Here is a 23,851-nt window from a genome sequence, read left to right as displayed (position 1 = left end):
TGTTCATTCCCCCTTTTTTGAGGGGTGTTTCTTTATACTACCACATATCGTTTCGGACAACATTGCAAAGCCATATTTATGTTTGATGCCTGGTGTATATATACGGTCTCTGGTCAGGTAAAAGTGTTCTTTTCCCGGTTTCGCAGAGGTTTTTTTATTCTCCACTGCTACCTATCGCCACCTATCATTTCGGAGAACACTGCAGCGACGCTCGCGAAAGTATAAACGCCTACAGCGCTCGCGCGAGGTGGGCGGAGTCGCGTGCTACGGTCGCTCACGAAAGTATAAACCAGGCTTAAAGCGGGTCCGCGCGGCAAAAATGACGTAATCGCTGTGGCTCCGCCCGTGCGCGGAGAAGCCTCTCGCTGCAGCCTGCAGGAAGGCGGAGTTGGACATCCATCCCACCAACATCCAACTCCACCCTCTTCTCAAGTCCGAAGCCACGCCCATGTTACGTCCGAAATTCGGACTGTTTTTGTTCCCTGTGATGTTGTTGCTACCTCTTTTGTTGAGGTTTTCGGTTTTACGCGTGTCTGAGCGGTTGGCCTAAGAGTGTGGGTTGGCGAACCTCAGGAAGGACTCCAATGTATATATTCCCAGAAGGTGATTTATTGTGCGACGTGAAAAGGGTAAACAAAACACTGTACAACACAAAATTAAACGAAGGTATAAATGTGTACACTATTCACATTTGTTGGTTTTTACTATACTCAAAACCAAAGAATGAAGTCAGCCGCAAGGCTATAACTTCTACGACCCAGTCTGCTAGTCATTATATCCCGCCCGTCCGGGCCCTGAATCTACTCTCCCATGACTTATACCCTAGGCCCCGCCCAGGCCAAACCATTGTACCGTCCTAGGGGTGTACATCCCCAGCAACACTTTAATACATCCATTTCTTACAGGACCTGCAACACACAAAGCATGAACCCCCCTTCCCTCTCGAACCAGTGGATCCTCCTGGCCCAGAGAAAAGGGACCCCTGCTCCAGCCGGCACTCTTCCACTACCCGTCGACCCCACCAGATCTCCGGTCCGTATATTCATTTGTACATCTTAAATTGCACATTAATGTCTCTCTATAGTCCCTTAGGACCACCTTACAAGTTGGTGATGGGGTACGCTGGTCACCACATCACACATCCCCTCCTTATCGCAGTCACAAGTCGTTGTGACGGGATAAAAAGTCTGCTGTGACATTCTGTGTCCCTTTTTTGTACCGGACCTGAAACTTGAATGGTTGGAGTGACAGGTACCACCTTGTGATGCGAGCATTAGAGTCTTTCATCTGGCGCATCCATTGCAGCGCATGATGGTCTGTCTCCAACACAAAGTCATTGCCCATCAGGTAATATTTTAAAGAGTCCAGGGCCCATTTCACCGCTAGTGCCTCTTTTTCCACGGTGGAGTAGTTCCGCTCCCGAGGAAACAGCTTTCGGCTGATGTACAGAACTGGCATCAGCTCGCCCTCCTCACCCTGGAGCAACACCGCCCCCAGTCCATTGTCTGATGCATCCGTCTGGACTGTAAAGGGTCTGCTGAAATCTGGGCTCTGCAGGACCGGTTCTGAACATAAACAGTCTCTCAAACCTCTGAAAGCCTTGTCACACTCCTCTGTCCATTTCACTCTCTGTGGTTTGTCCTTTTTGGTCAATTCTGTAAGTGGTGCCGCACGTTCTGCAAAGTCAGGAATGAACCGTCGATACCATCCTACAAGTCCCAAGAAGGACCTGACCCTCCTCTTAGTTGTCGGTGCTGGGCATGTTTTTATGGCGTCGACTTTATCGACCTGTGGCCTGATGACTCCACCTCCAAGTACGTAACCGAGGTAAGACACAGTCTCTTTTGCTAGGTGACACTTTGATGGATTAGCTGTCAATCCTGCATCATGGATCCTCTTCAACACAGCTTCTACATGCTTTAGGTGATCTTGCCAAGTCTCACTGTAGACCACCACGTCATCCAGGTAAGCTGCTGCGAACTCCTCTGTTCCTTTCAATACTTCATCCATTAGGCGCTGGAAGGTTGCGGCGGCCCCATGCAAACCGAACGGCATTGTTATGAAGTGGTATAAGCCGTTAGGGGCACGGAACGCTGTGAGCTCTTTAGCTGCTGTTGTCAATGGGACCTGCCAGTAGCCTTTACACAAGTCCAACGTAGACAGAAACTTAGCTTTCCCAAACCTCTCTATGAGCTCATCTGCTCTAGGCATTGGGTATGGGTCGAATGCTGATACAGAGTTGAGTTTTGAAAAGTCTACACAAAATCTTAATTCCCCATCTTTCTTTGGTACAAGGACGACTGGGCTGCACCACTGGCTTTTGGAGGGTTCTATGATGCCCATCTCCAGCATTTTCTCCACCTCCTCCTTGAAATTGGGTATCAACAGTGCTGGGACCCTGCAGTTGGTTTGCCTGATTGGGTCTCCCTTCAACAGCCTAATGTTGTGCTGTATTGCCTTTGTTCTCCCAGGCTCCTCCCTGAAGATGTCTTTGGGAATGATGGCTTGTAATTCTCTGCACTGCATTGGTGTCAAGTGGTTTAAGTCCAGTGTTGTTCCAGAGTGTTTGGTGCCTGATGGAAAGTATTGCTCCACACACTCCTCCTCTTCTCCTGTTGCCCTTACCCATAAATGCTCTGCAGTCTCTTGTTCCCGTTCTCTCCACTGCCGGAGCATGTTGATGTGGAAAGACTGCTTTGTTTTCCTGCAGTCTGGGCGTGACAGTTCATATGTGGTCTGGTTCACTTGTCGCAACACCTCATATGGGCCATGCCATTTTGCAAGCAGGCTCGTTTCTGATGTCGGTAGTAACTAGGGTTGCAGCGGTAACCGGTTTCACGGTATACCACGGTATTAAAATGCACGGTTATCATACCGTGTGCGTTTGCTTATTACCGGTAAAAAGCAAGCCAGCGGAGAAACTGACCCGCGCATGCGCAACTCCGCTCCGGTTCAGCTACTAAGCACACAGCAGTGAGAATGGCAGAAAGTGCATTAGACTTAACAAATTTTTTAACAAAAAAAAAAGCTTAACTAAAATCAGCGGCGAAAATGACGTAATCGCGGTGGCTCCGCCGGTGAGCGCGGGTCTCGCGCGCTGTCGATTCGCGAGGTCGTGCACGTCTCGAATTTTGTAACTTTGCGCGCGTCGCGCCTCAGCGCAATGAACAAAGTCATGTTTGCAGGGTTCATACACCTTTATAAGGTGGAATTAAAGCACTTGTACGTAACTTTAAAGGTCCGTTTCAATATTTCCCAGCACCTTAAACTTAATTAAGTTAAATATTTATTAGTGGTGGGACTTTAACGCGTTAATTTCGATTAATTAATTACAGGAAAATTAACGCACTAAAAAAATTAACGCATTTTAACGCACGATACACTTTTGCATCGTGGAACGTTTCTCAGTGCACGAGTTCCAGGCGTACAGATTATATGGACGCACGATAAGATGAGCATGATGCAGATGACTGAAGAGGCTACGCTGGTGGATGGGAAATTTAAATATAAGAAACTTCCAGATGGAAGTTCAAACAAAAATAGTGTTATTTACACTTTATGTAGGAAGGAGTTCGCTTATCACAGGAGCACTTCCACCCTTCGTTACCACCTCAACGCAAAACATGTTGCAGCTAAAGCTGGGCGTACACTGTACGATATTTTAAATCGTGTACTCAGCTCCAGCTCAAACTGTACGACTAAATCGCAGGGAGAGTCGGCTCGTGGAGCTGCTTCAACAGTGCGATACTCTCACGAGGAGCGATTTGAATTTCAAACATGTTTGATATTCTTGCGACGCTGCGATTTCTGATCGGGAGTTGGTCGTGAGGTGTGAATCGCTCCTCGTTTACTTGTGTAAACTATACGATGCACGACACGCGATTGAGCCGAAACGAGTGAAAAATCGGCTGAAAATGGACCAAAAATCGCACAGTGTACGCCCAGCTTAACGCGCAGGTCAGTAATGATAACTTAGCTGCTAAATGTATTCCTAGTACGATAGGGTGACCTAAACGTCCGCATTTCACATCCTGTCCTGGTCGTCCCGGGTTTTTTTTAAAGTGAGGAAATGTCCTGGTTTTTAAAGTACCTTCATTGGACCATTAAGACTGGATTAAACTTTCGCGAGTGACCGTAGCGCGCGACTCCGCACGCGTTTATACATGACGCGTCATATTATTTGTGTTGTTCGCTCTCTGTGGTCGAAGGCTTACAAGAAGCGCTGCACATTGCGTCAACTGATGCAAGTTACGAACTACCGTCCAGGGGTGAGTTTCCCAAAACGTTCTTAGCACCAAGTACTTCTTAACCTCGTACGTAAGAACGAGGGAAAAAAAACAGGTTATTGTGAAAGGGAAGTAAAACAGGTTATTGTGAAGAGCGCCACAAATGTGCTTCTGACTGGGGATCACTGGACCTCTGTTAGCAACAAGAATGATCTTGGTGTGACAGCTCATATTATAGATGATGAATGGAAGATCCAGTCATTTGCTTTGAGCATGCAGAAGACCACTTCTAGGCACTATGGAGATGCCTGTGGCAGAGGCCTGGGAAATTTAAGAAAAGTATACCATCTAAAATGGTATTAAAAAACATCTTCTGATTTACTTCAATTTTTCCAATATCCTGAGCAAAACTCCCAAAATTAAACAACATTTTGGTCAGAATTTCCAATGTTCTGAACTGTTTTCTGCACTAATATATTGGTCTGTGTAGTAGACTGGTGGAAAAATAAACAAGATGTTGAAGTTTGATTATGTTCATTGATTCATTCATCATTCAAACTTAAATTAATATTTCTCATGTTAAATACTGAAATGCGATTAAAATGCGATTAATTTCGATTAATTAATTACAAAGCTTCCGATTAATTCGATTAATTTTTTTGATCGCGTCCCACCCCTAATATTTATACATATACTCAAAATAATTCGCTTTTTATTAAATTATTTAATGGTTGTTTATTTTCAAAACGCCCAGTCTTAACGTCTTCACGTTCTCTCGTGTTTCGTCCTGGAATTACAAGAGGCTCGTATTTGTTAACGTAATACAAAAGAACTGTGCCGAGTCGCGCGCTACGGTCACTAGTGAAAGTGTAAATCCATAGATTTTTAAGGTCCTTGCTTTCACTGGATGTGAAAGATGCCATTAATTTACATGCGTTCATTTTCAAAATTTTACGTGCCTGTTTTTCATATGTTAAAACCAGACTCGGTGTGAAAGCCTTAAAATAGAAATCTCTATTGTGAGGGTCATGTCAGAAATAAATCCTCTCTTTCTGCAGTATCTGGTTATATTCTAACTTGGCAGTACAACGGACGTTTACAACAGTTGTTGATCAGACACTGACCCAGGTTGAGTTTATCAGATATTAAATAATTTAAACTTAAATAATTGTACTGAAATCCATGATTTAGGTTTATCTAATTTTGCAGTATTTATTTAAACATGTGTACAGCTTATTTTTTTAAAGGAGACATTTTGTATACAATAGTTCCAGGTTTCTACAATAAATAGTTAATTGAACAAAAAAAACTTGTAATTTCTTTAAGGGTCAGTGTATCTTTTAATAATATACAAACTAACTGTGATACCGTGATAACCGTGATACCGCGGTATTTTCTGAGACGGTTATCATACCGTGAAAATCTCATACCGTTGCAACCCTAGTAGTAACACCAACACCTTCTCTCCCGGCTTCAATGTTCTGGGCCTAGACGCTTTGTCGTACCAGCACTTCTGGTGCTGCTGTGCTTGCTCCAGGTTCTCTCTGACCATCTCTGTCACACTCGCCATCTTTTCCCTCATCTTCATCACATGTGAAAGAGCATTTAGTTGACTTGTAGTGTCCTGGCCTTCCCATGCTTCTTTCAATACATCTAATGGGCCTCTCACCTCTCTCCCGAATATCATCTGGAATGGTGAAAATCCTGTGGATGCTTGGGGCACTTCACGGTAAGCAAACAGGATGTAGGGTAGCCATATGTCCCAATCTGACCCTGTGTCAGACACAAACCGGCGTAGTAGCGCTTTCAGGCTCTTGTTAAAGCGCTCTACCAGGCCATCTGTCTGAGGGTGGTACGGGGTGGTTCTGATGCCTTTTATGCCTAGCAGGTTAAAAACATCTTTCATCTGTTTTGAGGTAAAATTAGTGCCCTGATCTGTTAAAATTTCTCTAGGAATGCCTACCCTGGAGATAAACTGAGTCAAGGCATTTACCAACTGTCGTGTTTTAACCTTTTTGAGGGCGAAGGCTTCTGGGTACCTAGTTGCATAATCACAGATGACCAAGATATATCTATTGCCCGTCCTACTGCGTGGGAGGGGACCCACTATGTCCATCGCTATACGCGAGAATGTTTCCTCTATTATGGGTAAATTTATGAGGGGTGCTCTGTCTGACTTTTTGACTGGGGTAGTTAACTGACACTCTGGGCATGACTTACAGTAACTTAAAATGTCTAAGTGCTGTCCTGGCCAGTAAAATCTGCTAGAGATGCGACTTATCGTCTTTGCATTTCCCATATGGCCCGCCCATGGCTCTGAGTGCCCAAGTTTTAAAACCTCAGTTCTCAGACTTTTTGGAACAACTAGCTGTTCCATCTCTCTTTTCCTCCTATATAATATTTTGTCCCTCACAAAGAACTGGTTTTCCGTTCCCTCTTTGTGCTGTCCTGCTTTGGTAAAAAGAGACTTCAATGTAGGGTCCCTTTCCTGTAGTTCTGCTATATTTATTTCTGGCAATTTAAAATCTGGCTCAGGTATTATCACTTGTTCTTTTATTTCTGTGCCATGTATTTTAGCCTGCCTTTTCTGCTGTCTTGTCTTTTTGGGTTTATAAGTTTCACTGTAGGGGAGCTAATTGAGGGTCTTAATGTTTTCCTGTTCTGCTCTTTTGGCACTTGATCTAGTAGCAACCATCACTTCAGCTTCACTTTGCTGCTCTCTCAACAGATCTATAAGCACTGGTACATCTCTGCCTAAAATGACCGAATATGGTGAACTATTCATCAGTCCCACCATTAATGAGTAAACCTGCTCCTTTATTTCCACCTTTACTTCGGCAGTGGGGTATGTCTTCATCCCCGTGTATGCACTTGACTTTGAGCTGACCAGTACGGTTAAGCTGGTATTCGGGTACACAGGAGGCCAAGATCATAGTTTGGCTCGCCCCCGTATCAATGAAAGCTTTTAGCTTCCTCCCCTCTACTTTTACATTTAAAAGCATGTCTTTGGCATCTTTGGGATATAAATTGCTCTTAGTAGGGCTATAACATAGCTGGTTAGTACTGCTGTTAAGTTTTGGGCATACACTCATTCTGTGTCCTACTTCATTACAGTTGAAACACCTAAGGACTCTCTCTGGTTTAATCTTAGCGTTGCCCCCTACTCTATCTGTGTCCCTGCCAAATCTGGAGTAAAACTGCCCTCTTGTGGTAGATTTAACGTACTGCGGCATTGAACCACCTCGAGCTCCACCCCCTGACTCACCGGACTCTCTGAATTGGCGTCGTTCTTTGGTGAACTTGCCCAGCTTGAATGTCCCCTCGGCTCGTCTTGCTGAAACGTAGGCCTCCGCCAGCTTGACTGCTTGAAGAGTTGAACTCGGGCTGCGTTCTATAATCCAACTCCGTAGATCAGGATTGATCATCTGTAAGTACTGCTCCATGATGATTTCGTCTCCGATCTGCTGTTTGGACTTTTCGCTCGGTGTCATCCACTTTTCATAGAGACCTTTGAGGCGAGTGTACAGCTCTTTCGGTGTTTTGTCTTCGCGTACGTCTTGGCATCTGAATCTTTGTCGGTAAGTTTCTTTGTTTATTTCATATTTTCGCAGTATCGCCTCTTTTACGTTTTCATAGTCTAACGCCTCTTAGGCCATCGCTACATAAGCGGCGCGGGATTTTCCGTCTAGCAGCGGCACCAAGTGTAGTGCCCAGCTCTCTTGTGGCCATGACGCCGCCCGTGCGAGTCTCTCAAACATGATTAAAAAATTTTCAATATCGTCTTTAAGCATTGGCATTCACGGTGTTGGCCAGCTAGGCAGTACAGGCGTTTGTACTACCTGTCTGTTTGTTGTGTATTCCGTCGGTGTGGGCCTCAATATCCGCGTTCGCCTCTGCGCCGTTCTTTCGTCGTCCTCCTCCTCCTCGTCGCGCTCTGCCTGTTGGCTCGCAGTCCGACTTCTTTGCATTTGTTCTTGGAGTAGGTTGAACTGATGCTGCATCGAACGCCATCACTGTTCTTGTTTTGCAGCTTCTCGTTTCCACTGCTCATCTTCATTCCTCTGATCCTGCATTAGAGTCTGCAGCATGTCACATACTCTCTCTATGTTTGTTTCGGTTGCGGCCACCACTTCGCCGGACGAGGTGGGTTGTGTTTCTGTTCTTTCTCCGTCGCTGGTCTCCTCTTGGAACTGAACTTGTGCTTGTTTCTTTGGAGCCATTGCTGTCGCCTGCACACGCCGCTGCCGTGAGTCGACCGCCTTCTCGAGTCAGACCACTTCCACGGTCGTATGTCGGGCCGTCGCTGCCACCATATGTGATGTTGTTGCTACCTCTTTTGTTGAGGTTTTCGGTTTTACGCGTGTCTGAGCGGTTGGCCTAAGAGTGTGGGTTGGCGAACCTCAGGAAGGACTCCAATGTATATATTCCCAGAAGGTGATTTATTGTGCGACATGAAAAAGGTAAACAAAACACTGTACAACACAAAATTAAACGAAGGTATAAATGTGTACACTATTCACATTTGTTGGTTTTTACTATACTCAAAACCAAAGAATGAAGTCAGCCGCAAGGCTATAACTTCTACGACCCAGTCTGCTAGTCGTTATATCCCGCCCGTCCGGGCCCTGAATCTACTCTACCATGACTTATACCCTAGGCCCCGCCCAGGCCAAACCATTGTACCGTCCTAGGGGTGTACATCCCCAGCAACACTTTAATACATCCATTTCTTACAGGACCTGCAACACACAAAGCATGAACCCCCCTTCCCTCTCGAACCAGTGGATCCTCCTGGCCCAGAGAAAAGGGACCCCTGCTCCAGCCGGCACTCTTCCACTACCCGTCGACCCCACCAGATCTCCGGTCCGTATATTCATTTGTACATCTTAAATTGCACATTAATGTCTCTCTATAGTCCCTTAGGACCACCTTACAAGTTGGTGATGGGGTACGCTGGTCACCACATCACATTCCCAGTAAACAGAACTTCCATTACCAAACATTACCATTTTAATTGTTTTATTTATAGTAGCAGGGTTGCCAACTCTCACGCAATGAGCGTGAGACACACGCATTTGACTGTCTTCACACGCCACACATCCGATTTCTCACGTCGAAAAAAAAATCAAATTTACCTCTGATCCACATATATGATTCAATGAGTTACTAGTTCGCTCAGGCGCCAACCACCGGCGATCAATCGATCGCGATATAATACTTAATTTGATTTGTGTCCATTTTACAACCCCCCCCCCCCCGTAACAATTTAAGTTCGCCACCCAATAAATAAAAACACAACATACGAACGAATAATGAATAACATACGTGGAACGATACACAAAGTAAACGAGGTATGTGTAAATTAAGCGCAACAACGTGCCTCTTGAGGTATTATGCGCGGGTTTCCATCCAAACCTTTCGAAAAAATAATGCGCAATTTCCAAGTTTCGGCAGAAAAAAATGCGAATTAAGCCTTGTTTCCATTCATTACAGTTATGCGAATAAACTTTAGATCACGTGAGAGGACGCCAAACCATAGTGGTTTTTACATCCATCTGGCAGTTACGCATTTTTGCACGTTGACGTTTTGAAACATTTTTTTCTTTTTCTTTTCTATACATGGAGAAGTTAAATTAAATTTTTGCTCTCTCCAGAACAGTTTTTGTATGCATTTGCCATCTTTACATCGCGATCATGTTTGCTCTTCGACGCCGGGCAGGACGAGCGCAAGAACATTTATTAAGGGTGGAAATCTCAGTGCGACCACGGCGACATCCGCCATATACCTGGGAGCGCAAACGAAACAAACTCTTCTGGGAGAACATCGTTCAGAGCATGACTTGAGGCATGATACGTCATCGTTTATGAGAAAAACCCTTTTCCATCCAGTTTTTTCGAATTTTGGCGATGCGATAGTCTAACTTTTCCACCTCCTCCTAGCGTAAAAATCTTTTTGCGATATTTGGGGCTAGATGGACTTTTTCCATCTAGCTTTTTTCATGCGCATTTTCAAAATGTGCAAAAACTCGGTGGATGGAAAACCCTCAGTTCTTCTCAAACAAAGAAGTAGTGGGTTGGCGCACGAGAGCGCATTAGAGGGTGGAGTTGGATGTGGGCGGGGTTGGATGTCCAACTCCGCCTTCCTGCAGGCTGCAGCGAGACATACTTGGGTGCGCGAGGGCCTCGCGCGCTGTCCGTTCGCGAGGTCATGCACCTCTCGAATTTTGTAACTTCGCGCGCGCGCCGCGCTTCAGCGCAATGGACAAAGTCGTGTTTGCTGGGTTCATACACCTTTACAAGGTGGAATTAAAGCACTTGTACGTAACTTTAAAGGTCCATTTCAATATTTCCCAGCACGGTAAACTTAATTAAGTTAAATATTTATACATATACTCGAAATGAATCGAAATCATTCACTTTTTTATCACATTATTTAATGGTTGTTTATTTTCAAAACGCCCAATCTTAACGTCTTCACGTTCTCTCATGTTTCGTCCTGGAATTACAAGAGACTCGTATTTGTTAACGTATCGGTTCGGACAACACTTCAAAGCCATATTTACGTTTGATGCCTATGTGTATATATATATGGAGTGATTTTTGTTTCAATAGTTCCACAAAAGCAAAAGTAAATCCAAGAGCAGAAAGTATATGTTATGAATGCAAAACAGAAAAAATATATATCAAAAGTATATTTTTTTAATATAATTGGTTATTTGAAACTTATTTTCGTTTGCATTTTGACAAGTTTTTGGTTCCATTGTTTTTGTTTTTTTGGATTTTCCCAGTAAGGTCTTTTGCTTCTGGAATCTCTCTTTGCTTCTGCTTCGTTTTTTGCTTCTGACTTTTGGAACACATTTCACGTGTGGGAGGGTCTTAGATGAAGGCGTTCCTCTGCAATCTCCATTGGTCACTGATTCCGGACTGACACAGAGCTCTGGGACCAAGCCACGCCCACCCCACCAGCTTCCCAGCGTTTTCAAACATGGCGGAACGCGGTGGTTCTGTTTCACAGTAGCATGTAAACTAAGTTTTACCATTAAAGTTTATACAAAGGTTATAATTAATTGCTAAATGGTCTGTAGATATTGCAAATGTACACTGTGTAGGAGCCATTTCTTATCTGCACGTATAGGTAGGTTTTTAGTGTAATTTTTTGATTTACTCACTTGGGGGAGCACTTTAGGTCACAGGTATAAAGGCAGGTGCCTGTGATGAGTAATTAGGACGGTTTGGACTGGGGAACACACGGTTCTTACCGTAGCCGTGGGGAACCAGCCAAGACAGCACATTTTTAATGCACTCAACAGCACTAAGGTGAACTAGTTTTTGTATTAACCATATTTTTTGTTGCAATAAAGAAGGAACAACCTCGAAGGATACTTTTGGCTGGAACTTCACCTTTCTTTTATGGCTTTGAGTTTGAGAACACCTTCAGTCCAAGCCGAGGCTTACAGGGTAGCCTCCACAACGTAAGAACCTTTGTGGCTCATTAAATGGACGTACATCAAAGGTTGAGGATCTGCTAAGAACTACGCCCGCATGAATTGGAAGTTTGTAACCGTCATAGCAAATTGGATTACTTGCTTGTTGCGGTGCCTACTGGTGTTGATGATCTGCTGCGAGTGAGTAAACTTATGTCGATGAAAGATGAAGCTGCTTCCCATAAACTGGTGGGTGACACTATCTTTTTGAGACTGTTCGATGTGGACTTTGCAAAGATAAAAGGCGTAGTGGCATTGCCCAATTTTATTTTTATTCACCGTGCTGTTGTGTAAAAGTGCTGTGCTGTAGAGATCTCAACTGTTGTCAGCGTCACCTTCAAACAATTAATTTTAAAGGCTTACCTAGTGGGTTTGCGCTTGGTGTGTGCTTTGCGCAACATGACAGATAAGTCTGACAAGGCTACGGCCGCCGCTCCCACATCGGAGCGCGCCGACACACCAAAAAGTCCAGTTGAAGAATTAGAAAAACGTGTGAGAATGTTAACTACAAAGGGTTTTTTAATGGCATGCGAGAACCTACAGAAGAATCGGAAATCAAAGCTTAAGCAAGCAGGCAAAATAAAAGCAAAGATAAATGAGCTGCTTTCGGTAAAGGTTACTTCTCGCACGATCAGCCAAGTCAAGAGGAATTTGAGCGAATTTACCGCTCTGTGCAAGGAAGCTATAGAGATCCAGAATACTCTGTTAGAAATGCCAATGCCTGACTCTGAATACGAAACACAACGAAGCTGGTTAATAGAAAAAACTAAGGAAATTGAAAAATTCGAAAACGATGTGTGTCGATGGTTGGCGGATGCAGTTCCTATGACTGAATTGGAATGTGAAAACGTAGCACCAGAGGTAAGGCCAGAGGACAGCGTTTCGAACGTTTCAAGTAAAGGTTCCAGACACAAAAGCCAGCTGTCTGCATGTTCCAAATCCTCCCGCATCTCTTCAGTGCATATAAAAACAAAGGCTGAAAGGGCTGCTCTGTTAAAATCTGCTGCTGTCTTAAAAAGGATGCATGATTTGGATGCTGAGGAAGAAGTTCTGCAAATTGAGAGGGCAAGACTGAAGAGAAAAAAGGAACGGTTGGAAATGGAGGCAAAGTTGGAAGCTAATACAGCCAAGTTGTATGTCTTAGAAAATGGTGGTGGTGGTGGTGATGATGATGATGATGAGGGGGAGGGAGCCAATGCTATGAACGCCTATCTTCATGCACAGTTACAGTCATCTAATGTTCCTGTTTGGCACCCTAAGCCTGAGGTGTTCCACCAGGATAATGTAGCTTCACTGGTGGTGAGGCCTAAAGAGAAATGCATTTCATATGGGCTTAATAACCCTTTACCCACAGTGCAGATACCATCACGTAGACCGGCCGTATTGAGTGATAACTGTGGACCCAGGAGCCACAATCCAGTCCCAGTGCAGCATCAGCTACCGCCATCTGCACGTATGAATCCATCTACTCGGACACAGGCAAGCCATGCCGCGTCTTTTGGTAACCACCAGCTCCCTCATAACCATCTACCCACAGTGTATGATCTCATGCAGCGTCAGAATAACATCACGGCTCAGCTGGTTTATAATCAAGCTCTAGCCTCTCTTCCACCTAGAGTTATTACGGAGTTTGATGGACACCCATTGAAGTATGCCGCCTTTATCAGAGCTTTTGAACAGGCAATTGAAAGGAAAACTTCTGACAAAGAAGAGTGTCTGTACTACCTTGATCAGTATACAAGAGGGCAGCCAAGAGAGCTCGTTAGGAGCTGCTTTAACATGGCACCTGGTCAAGGCTACACCAGAGCGAAACATTTATTAAAGGAGTACTTTGGTAATGAAATGAAGATTGCGGCAGCTTATATTGACAGGGCTGTGCAATGGCCTACGGTGAAACCTGATGATGTTAACGCCTTGCAGTCTTTGTCTGTCTTCCTAAGAGATTGCTGTAATGTAATGGAAGATCTGCAGTATCTGGAGGAGATGAACGTGCCATCCAACCTGCGCTTGATGATGATGAAGTTGCCGTACAAGATGAGGGAGAGATGGAGGGCGGTTGCATGTGACCTTCAGGAGAGGCGTGGCACAAGGGCCATGTTTGCTGATTTTGTGACTTTTATTGAACGTCAGGTGAAAATTATGTCTGACCCTCTCTTTGGAGATTTGCAGGGCACACCATCATACCACACCTCCCTTAAGTTCAAGGCCAGGCCTTCTGGAAGAGGGCATGTTACCGTTGCTGCTGTCGATGCTGCCCGACCATCAAATTCCTTTGCACCCCGACATCAGCGTAAGGGTCCACCTGTACAGAAGTATGACCATAGAGCATGCTTTGTGTGTAAAGGCCAACATTCAGTGCTAAAATGTTCTGCTCTTGAGCAAATGACACATAGAGAAAAACTTGATGCTGTAAAAGAAAATCGACTCTGCTTTCGCTGCCTCATGCCAGGTCATATGAGTAAGGCATGCGATAAGCCTCTAACTTGTGCTGTGTGTGCAAAGAGCCATCCGACTATTTTACATGTTGATTCTAAAACGCCACATGTTTCAGTTAGTAATGCTCTTGTGTCATTGCAGACATGTGCCCATACTGGGGCCGGGAATGATGAATGTGTCCTTTCCATTGTGCCTGTACGGGTGAAGGCAAAGTCTGGCAGTCACATCATCAACACCTATGCCTTCCTTGACCCTGGGAGCTCAGCCTCTTTCTGCACTGAGACACTCATGAGGAAGCTGAATCTCTCCGGTGTTAAAACTAACATTCTGCTTCGCACCCTAGGCCAAGAAAGAGTAGTTAGCACCTATTCACTTAAAGGCTTTCAGATTTCTGGCCTGAATGAAGAAACATTTCTGGATTTGCCTGAAGTGTTTACTCAAAAGGCCATGCCGGTAAGCAGGAAAAACATTCTTAGTCAAGAAGATCTGGAAGAGTGGGCTTATCTCAAGTACATTAATATTCCTAGTTTGGAGGCAGATGTTGAATTACTTATAGGTACCAATGCACAGAAGCTTATGGAACCCTGGGAAGTGATCAATAGCCAAGGGGAGGGGCCATATGCAATCAGGACCCTACTGGGGTGGGTCGTGAGTGGTCCATTGAGAGGCAGGGAAGATGAGGGCAGGTATGATTGTCCGGCTGTCACTGTCAATAGGATCTCAGTTACCAAACTTCAAGATTTGTTGATTGCTCAATACAATCAGGATTTCAATGAAGCTATAGCAGATGATTCCTCTTTGTCCAGGGAAGATCATAGGTTTATGCAAATTGTTGAGTCATCCATCCATCAGGATGAGGGTCACTACTGCTTTGACTTGCCTTTCAAGGTTGCCGAAGTTACGCTTCCAGACAATCGTTGTGTCGCAGAGCAGCGTCTCTTTAGTCTCCAAAGAAAGTTCAAAAGGAACAAAGAATTCCATCAAGAATACACTGAGTTCATGTCTGAAGTCATTGCGAGTGGTTATGCTGAGCCTGTGCCATGTCAACAGCTGAATAGGTCTGATGGCAGGCTTTGGTTTTTACACCACCATGGGGTATACCATCCTAGGAAGAAAACTCTTAGGGTGGTTTTTGACTGTGCCTCTGTCTATCAAGGAATCTCACTCAATTCCCAGCTCCTGCAAGGTCCCTTGCTCACCAGTACTTTGCTTGGTGTACTCACCAGATTCAGAAAGGAATGTGTAGCGCTGATGGCAGACGTCCAAGCTATGTTCCATCAGGTGAGAGTGTCTCCAGAGTACACAGATTTTTTACGTTTTTTGTGGTTTCCTGATGGTGACTTCACACTTGCGCCTATGCAGTACAGAATGAAGGTGCACCTTTTTGGAGCAGTGTCTTCACCTAGTTGTGCAAATTACGCATTGAGAAGAATTGTACAAGATTACAAAGATCACTTTGAACCATGCATTCTAAATACAATATTGCATAACTTTTATATGGATGATTGTTTGACTTCCGTGTCTTCAGAGGCAAAGGCTAGGAAGATGGTGAGTGAGCTGACCGCAGCATGTGCTAAAGGGGGGTTCCACTTGTCGAAGTGGACAAGCAACAGCAGTGAAGTCTTAGCCAGTATTCCAGATGCCCAGAGATCAAAGACCACTAGGGGACTTAATCTAGATCAAAAGGCAAATGCTGTTGAGACTGCTCTTGGCCTGCATTGGTGTATTGATGCTGATGTCCTGACTTTCAGGTTAGCCTTGGAAGAGCGCCCTCCCACACGACGTGGCATATTGTCTGTTGTGTCCTCTGTGTTTGACCCCTTAGGGTTTCTTGCGCCACTCACATTGCCAGTGAAGAGAATGCTGCAGGAGATGTGCAGGTTGAACATCGGCTGGGATGTCCATATACCCCAGGTCTTCTCTAAGCAGTGGTCCAACTGGCTTAAAAATCTGCATTATGTGGCTGAGTTCAAAGTGAATCGCTGCATGAAGCCCAACAACTTTGGGGAACCTACCTTTATGCAGCTACACCACTTCTCAGACGCCAGTGAGTATGGTTATGGGACCGTCACTTACCTCAGAATGGAGAACAAGGAGAACCAAGTGAGTCTTGCTTTCATCTTAGGAAAGGCCAGAGTAGCCCCTTTAAAGCAAACAACCATTCCCCGTCTTGAATTGACTGCTGCTGTCCTAGCTGTCCGCCTTGACAAGATGCTGAGAAGAGAATTTCAGCTTGACTTGCAGCCATCAGTGTTCTGGACAGATAGCACCACTGTTTTAAAGTATATTGCCAATGAGACCAGAAGATTTCATACATTTGTAGCCAATAGGGTGGCAGTTATTAGAGAATTGACCAGTGTTGCACAGTGGAGATACGTTGGCACAAAGTTGAACCCGGCAGATGAGGCATCCAGAGGGCTGAGTGCTGAAGAGTTCCTGGCCTGTGAGAGGTGGCTGAAGGGACCTCCATTTCTCTTAAAAGGGGAAGAGGAGTGGCCGGTTACCATTTCAGATCAGCCTATGGTCTTTTTGGAAGACCCTGAAGTGAAAAGGGAATCACTGGTGAGTGCCCTCGTAGTACAGGCACCACTGAATGCAACACAAATATTTTAAAACTACTTTTCTGATTTTAAAAGATTAAAGAGATCTGCTGCTTGGATTCTTAAATTCAGAGGTATGCTTTTAACATCGTCACAAAAGAGAAAGTCCCTTAAACCTGAGCTCCAGAAAGAAAGAATAAAGGTCTCTGGCGAATCATTAACAACAGCCGATCTGCAGAGGGCAGAAGAAGCCATTATTCGCTTCTATCAGCAAGAGAAATTTCCAGAGGAAATTGCTGCACTGCAAGAAGGAAGGTCTGTGAAACGCAGCAGCGATCTCTATAAGCTCGACCCAAGGTTGCAAGATGGAATGCTGAGAGTTGGAGGTAGGCTCAGTAGGGCGGCAATGCCCGAAGAGGAGAAGCACCCTGTTATTCTGGCTAAAGATCAAAATGTATCTAAACTCATCTTGAAACATGTACACCAATGTCTTGGCCATGCAGGTCGTAATCACATGTTGTCCTTTCTCAGAAAGAAATATTGGATAACTCATGCAAACTCTGCTTGCAGGAAGGTCATTTTAGAATGTACAGAATGCCGGCGCATCCAGGGAAACATGGGGCAGCAGAAGATGGCTGACCTCCCAGAGGAACGAGTTGTGTCAGACCTGCCCGCTTTTACCAATGTAGGTGTGGATTATTTCGGCCCAGTGGAAGTGAAGAAAGGCCGAGGAAGAGTGAAGCGCTATGGTGTTTTGTTTACATGTCTGGCAAGTAGAGCAGTCCACCTTGAGGTAGCCTATGCTCTTGACACTGATTCATGTATCAACGCCATTAGGCGGTTCATGTGTCGAAGAGGTCAAATATCTCATTTAATTTCTGATAATGGCACAAACTTTATTGGAGCTGAGCGGGAGTTAAGGGAGGCCGTTTCAAAGTTGGACCACAGCAAGATCCAGCATGATCTTTTACAAAATGGGCTAACGTGGTCTTTTAACCCTCCAGCAGGCGCTCACCATGGCGGAGTTTGGGAGCGTTTGATCCGGCTTGTGAAGCGTGTCCTGGCCTCCACACTCAGACTTCAAACCCTGGACGATGAAGGCTTCCACACAGTTCTTTGTGAGATCGAAGCAATCTTGAATAGTCGACCAATCACGAAGGCCTCAGAAGATGTCAATGACTTGGAAGCTCTCACCCCTAACCACCTTCTCCTCCTGAAGACAAAGCCACTCCTACCCCCGGGGTTGTTCCAAAGGGATGACTTGTATCTGAAGAGAAGATGGCGACAGGTGCAATTTCTCTCTGACCTTTTCTGGAAACGCTGGGTGAGGGAGTACTTACCGCTGCTCCAGGAGAGACATAAGTGGATGAGGCCAAGGAGAAGCTTTGCCGTTGGCGACATCGTGGTTGTGATGGAGCCGTTGGCTCCAAGAGGGTCCTGGCAGATGGCACGAGTCACACAGACGTATCCAGACAAGAGAGGCCATGTGCGTTCAGTCCAGTTGAGAACAAAAACGGGGCAACTGGAAAGGCCAGTTACAAAGATATGCCTCTTGATGGAAGCCGAAGTCCCAAGTTCCAAGACCCAAGATGATGATATAGATGGTTGAGATGATGGGTAGACCTGGATGCTTGAGAAGATACTTAGTTTTAGGAACTAATTTAGTTTAGCTCTGCACAAATGGCTCCTTAGGTTAAATGGGTAATTGTGGTTTGATATTCTCTCACAATTAGGGGCCGGGGTGTAGGAGCCATTTCTTATCTGCACGTATAGGTAGGTTTTTAGTGTAATTTTTTGATTTACTCACTTGGGGGAGCACTTTAGGTCACAGGTATAAAGGCAGGTGCCTGTGATGAGTAATTAGGACGGTTTGGACTGGGGAACACACGGTTCTTACCGTAGCCGTGGGGAACCAGCCAAGACAGCACATTTTTAATGCACTCAACAGCACTAAGGTGAACTAGTTTTTGTATTAACCATATTTTTTGTTGCAATAAAGAAGGAACAACCTCGAAGGATATTTTTGGCTGGAACTTCACCTTTCTTTTATGGCTTTGAGTTTGAGAACACCTTCAGTCCAAGCCGAGGCTTACAGGGTAGCCTCCACACACTGTATAATAACTACATTAAGCATGGCAGTTAATATTTAGCACACTTCACCAGCGCGAGCTTTTTAAAATTTTAGTGAACTGGATGCAGGCATGAAAATCTGTCACCTTGCGGCGAAATTCGCCGTTTTGAAGTTTTCATATTTTGCGGTAAAACAAACTCTTATGAAAAATAGGTAGATAGTAAAATAAGAAACAAGATTTTTTTTGTAGTTCTAAATGATGAACCCTGGTATTTTTTACACTCATTTTTGCCGCTGATGTTATTTATTGGTTCATTAAGATGTAATGGTTTTGACTGAGCCATCTGGAATGGCGAAAGCGGCTCGTGTTTACGGATCTGGCTCCATATATTGACAAGACAGGTCAATATTTTTCAGCGCGACATTACCGTGAGAGAAGTCAACAGGGAAGAGCGTGTTTAAAGCTAGCCTTTAAATTATTTTTAATTTAATCGCTGCTGTAGCTTCTGTCACCGTTTTGCTACATTCACAATAGTAGCGACTAGTTACTCGCTCCTCCAGTAACGTTCGCTCGCGTCCCCGCGGGTCTAAAGTGAGAAGGAAACTAATCCGCACTCTGCGTTTCAATGGACTACTCTTCTTACTCCCACCCCTCCAAGTTAAAATCTTTTTGTTTTTATCTCTGAGTCGGACAGTGTCTGAATGTCATGTCTGACATGTATTATGTTTAGTATCTCTATGTTCAATGGTTCAATGAATATTGTTCACTTCTTAATAAAATATGGACAGTACAAGATGCATGTGATGTGTGTTTGTGTGTGGTAACACTGAAAAACTGTGAGTGAACAAAGCTGGTTGTATATAGGGTGGCCACTTTTCAGTATTGCTTTAATTTTGGTTTTTGGCTTTAATTTTGGTATTTTTTACTATTATGGATTTTACTATATTTGGCATCACCTCTCGTACACCAGCTGCCCCCCACCCCCCGTCCTTCGCCATACCAGATATTGCAAATACTCATATTTCTTCCACACATCAATGTTCTCTCCATCCAGTTCACTAAAATTTTAAAAAGCTCGTGCTGGTGAGCATGCTTAATGTAGTTATTATACAGTGTACATTTGCAATATATACAGACCATTTAGCAATTATAAACTTCGTATAAACTTTAATGGTAAAACTCAGTTTACATGCTGCTGTGAAACAGAACCACCGCGTTCCGCCATGTTTGAAAACGCTGGGAAGCTGGTGGGGTGGGCGTGGCTTGGTCCCAGAGCTCTGTGTCAGTCCGGAATCAGTGACCAATGGAGATTGCAGAGGAACGCCTTCATCTAAGACCCTCCCACACGTGAAATGTGTTCCAAAAGTCAGAAGCAAAAAACGAAGCAGAAGCAAAGAGAGATTCCAGAAGCAAAAGACCTTACTGGGAAAATCCAAAAAAACAAAAACAATGGAACCAAAAACTTGTCAAAATGCAAACGAAAATAAGTTTCAAATAACCAATTATATACAAAATATATACTTTTGATATATTTTTTTCTGTTTTGCATTCATAACATATACTTTCTGCTCTTGGATTTACTTTTGCTTTTGTGGAACTATTGAAACAAAAATCACACCATATATATACGGTCTCTGGTCAGGTAAAAATGTTCTTTCACCGGTTTTGCAGGGGTTTTTTATTCTCCATTGCCAACTATCGCCACCTATCGTTTCGGAGAACACTGCAGTGACGCTCGCAAAAGTATAAACGCCTACACCGCTCGCGCAGGGTCGCGCGAGGTGGGCGGAGACGCGCGCTACGGTCGCTCGCGAAAGTATAAACCAGGCTTAAAGCCTGGTTTATACTTTCGCGAGCGACCGTAGCGCGCTACTCCGCCCACCTCGCGCGACCCTGCGCGAGCGGTGTAGGCGTTTATACTTTCGCGAACGTCGCGAGCGTCGCTGCAGTGTTCTCCGAAACGATAGGTGGCGATAGGTGGCAGTGGAGAATAAAAAACCTCTGCAAAACCGGTGAAAGAACATTTTTACCTGACCAGAGACCGTATATATACATTAGGTATCAAACATAAATATGACTTTGCAATGTTGTCCGAAACTATATGTGGTAGTGTAAAGAAACACCCCTCAAAAAAAAGGGAATGAACATTTACCTGACGCATTTTAATGTTGCTTTGTGTTTCAGGTTTGAAAAGTGCTGGAATTTAGGCTAAAGTACATTAAAATGTTGAAATTACGTTAACAAATACGAGCCTCTTGTAATTCCAGGACGAAACATGAGAGAACGTGAAGACGTTAAGATTGGGCGTTTTGAAAATAAACAACCATTAAATAATATGATAAAAAAGCGAATTATTTCGATTCATTTAGAGTATATGTATAAATATTTAACTTAATTAAGTTTAACGTGCTGGGAAATATTGAAATGGACCTTTAAAGTGACGTACAAGTGCTTTAATTCCACCTTGTATAGGTGTATGAACCCGGCAAACATGACTTTGTCCATCGCGCTGAAGCGCGGCGCGCGCGCGAAGTTACAAAATTCGAGAGGTGCACGACCTCGCGCCGCGACAGCGCGCGAGGCCCTCGCGCACGGGCGGAGCCACAGCGATTACGTCATTTTCGCCGCGCGGACCCTCGCGCCGCTCGCGGCGCGTCGAGTATAAAGCCTGGTTTATACTTTCGCGAGCGACCGTAGCGCGCGACTCCGCCCACCTCGCGCGACCCTGCGCGAGCGGTGTAGGCGTTTATACTTTCGCGAACGTCGCGAGCGTCGCTGCAGTGTTCTCCGAAACGATAGGTGGCGATAGGTGGCAGTGGAGAATAAAAAACCCTTGCAAAACCGGTGAAAGAACATTTTTACCTGACCAGAGACCGTATATATACACACCAGGCATCAAACATAAATATGGCTTTGCAATGTTGTCCGAAATGATATGTGGTAGTATAAAGAAACACCCCTCAAAAAAAGGGGAATGAACATTTACCTGACGCATTTTGATGTTGCTTTGTGTTTCAGGTTTGAAAAGTGGTGGAATTTAGGCTAAAGTACATTAAAATGTTGAAATTACGTTAACAAATACGAGCCTCTTGTAATTCCAGGACGAAACATGAGAGAACGTGAAGACGTTAAGATTGGGCGTTTTGAAAATAAACAACCATTAAATAATTGATAAAAAGCGAATTATTTCGAGTATATATATTAATATTTAACTTAATTATGTTTATCGTGCTGGAAAATATTTAAATGGGCCTTGAAAGTGCCGTACAAGTGCTTTAATTCCACCTTGTATAGGTGTATGAACTCTGCAAACATGACTTTGTTGATCGCGCTGAAGCGCGGCGCGCGCGCGAAGTTACAAAATTCGGGAGGTGCACGACCTCGCGCCGCGACAGCGCGCGATGCCCTCGCGCACGGGCGGAGCCTCCGCGATTACGTCATTTTCGCCGCGCGGACCCTCGCGCCGCTCGCGGCGCGTCGAGTATAAACCAGGCTTAAGGCTGACTAAGCACAGAGAAACTCTTTGCTATTATTTAAAGAGCTTTCTCTACATTCATAAATACTTTACTTGATTTAACTAATTTACTTGCAACATTAACCCCAATTAATAATGTATTTCAATTGCTTAATAAACACTGAACAAAATAGTTTTAATGTTTGTCTTTAGTCTATTGTAGGGCTCAACTACCAGCAATAATGGAGTATTGCAATGCTGCAAATGTTCAGGGCAGGGGGTTACTCCATGACTATACATGTTTTTAATAAATCTAGTCCTTGTATTTGTAATGATGTTTAAATGCTTGTTTAATTCTGAGACTGTGGTTTCTTATTGGTCTGAATTTTCCCATAATGCCAACAAAAATTCTACTACCACCCAAGAGTGGGTAGCCTTTGTTTATTCCCAGTGCAAATATAGACAGATTCTGCTGTACCATTTTTGAACTGAACCTCAAAAGTCAAACAGAGCAGAGAACAATGGTATAAAATGTTTAAAGAGCAAAAGGGTCAAGGAATAATGAAAAAGAAGGTAGGCTAACAAGAAAACCCATGACAAACGTCTATTATGGCAGAATTATGATAGGCATATTATGACTATGCAAAGTTTGAAAACCTCTAAGATCTGCCGTCTAAAGGTGTTAGTAAAAACGACTGTTAATTCTATCCACAGGTTGACGAGATTTATGCCTTTGATTATGAACAGTAAAATATGACGTCAGAACAATGTCTCTATCAAACAAGTCATTACAAGCGAAAAAAGTTCAACTAACGCTAGCTAGCTTGTTTTCAGCTAGTTTGTTTCAGTAAGAACCATAGTGTAACAGAGTTTACCGGGTTCGCTTAATAACCTTTATAGTTAAGGAAACAGCACATACAAACACCGGAATAAGAGAAATTAACAACTGATTCTTTTTATACTTCGTCCCCTCAACTTTTTTTTACAATTCCCCCTACGCCTCCCCCCAAAGGCGCATTCAGTGTACATACACATTCCATTACTCAGTATCGCTTCAAGTCTGTTACAATAGTAAGAACAGACGCATGCGGTCACATCTCACAATACTTTAATGAGATCAATCAATATCAATATTTTCCCCCAGATCTGTCACGCTTCTGTATTTTTCAGCAGATAGATAACAACTCTGAACTGTATGAAAGCAAAACTGGTTTCGTCTCTATAGTTCTACTAATCACACTTTAGTTCACCAAACGTGGACTGATGCATATACGACTGTGCAGGAAATGTTGCTGTAATAAATAGTGAATGTATTAAATTATGCATGTAGCGACGCTGCCCTAGCTAAGTAGGATTCTGTTATTTGGAGAAATCTGAGGTAGTAATCAGCAAGATGTACTTACAATCTCAGCCATTAAAATGGTCCCTTTTGAGGTTTTAACGTAATTCTTCAACTTCTCTGTGAAACTTGACAGTGTAGTGTCAGTGGATTCGTGTGAGCGGTCCATCTTCTCCGTTATATAACTTGCACACATACAGAGGCTAATGTTTTAATCAGAACTCTTCCGCGGTCTGTCACATCTACTTTTTCTGTCAGGATTTCCGTTTACACCCAGATGTTACTTTCTTTTTACTCGTC

At 44.1% G+C, this 23,851-nt stretch overlaps 1 long non-coding RNA gene across 1 annotated transcript in view; it reads right to left on the bottom strand.

Moving 5' to 3' along the window:
- The window catches only part of LOC143512882 (uncharacterized), a 49,760-nt gene extending 25,909 nt beyond the window's left edge, over positions 1-23,851 (bottom strand). Inside the window, exon 1 of the long non-coding RNA XR_013130533.1 lies at positions 23,616-23,851. This is a non-coding gene — a long non-coding RNA (uncharacterized LOC143512882). The remainder of the gene's footprint in view (positions 1-23,615) is intronic.

This window comes from Brachyhypopomus gauderio, chromosome 4, assembly GCF_052324685.1.
Source record: "Brachyhypopomus gauderio isolate BG-103 chromosome 4, BGAUD_0.2, whole genome shotgun sequence".
Lineage (NCBI taxonomy): Eukaryota > Metazoa > Chordata > Actinopteri > Gymnotiformes > Hypopomidae > Brachyhypopomus > Brachyhypopomus gauderio.
The sequence above is the reverse complement of the archived record's forward strand: the minus strand, read 5'-3'. Positions and strand labels throughout refer to the sequence as shown.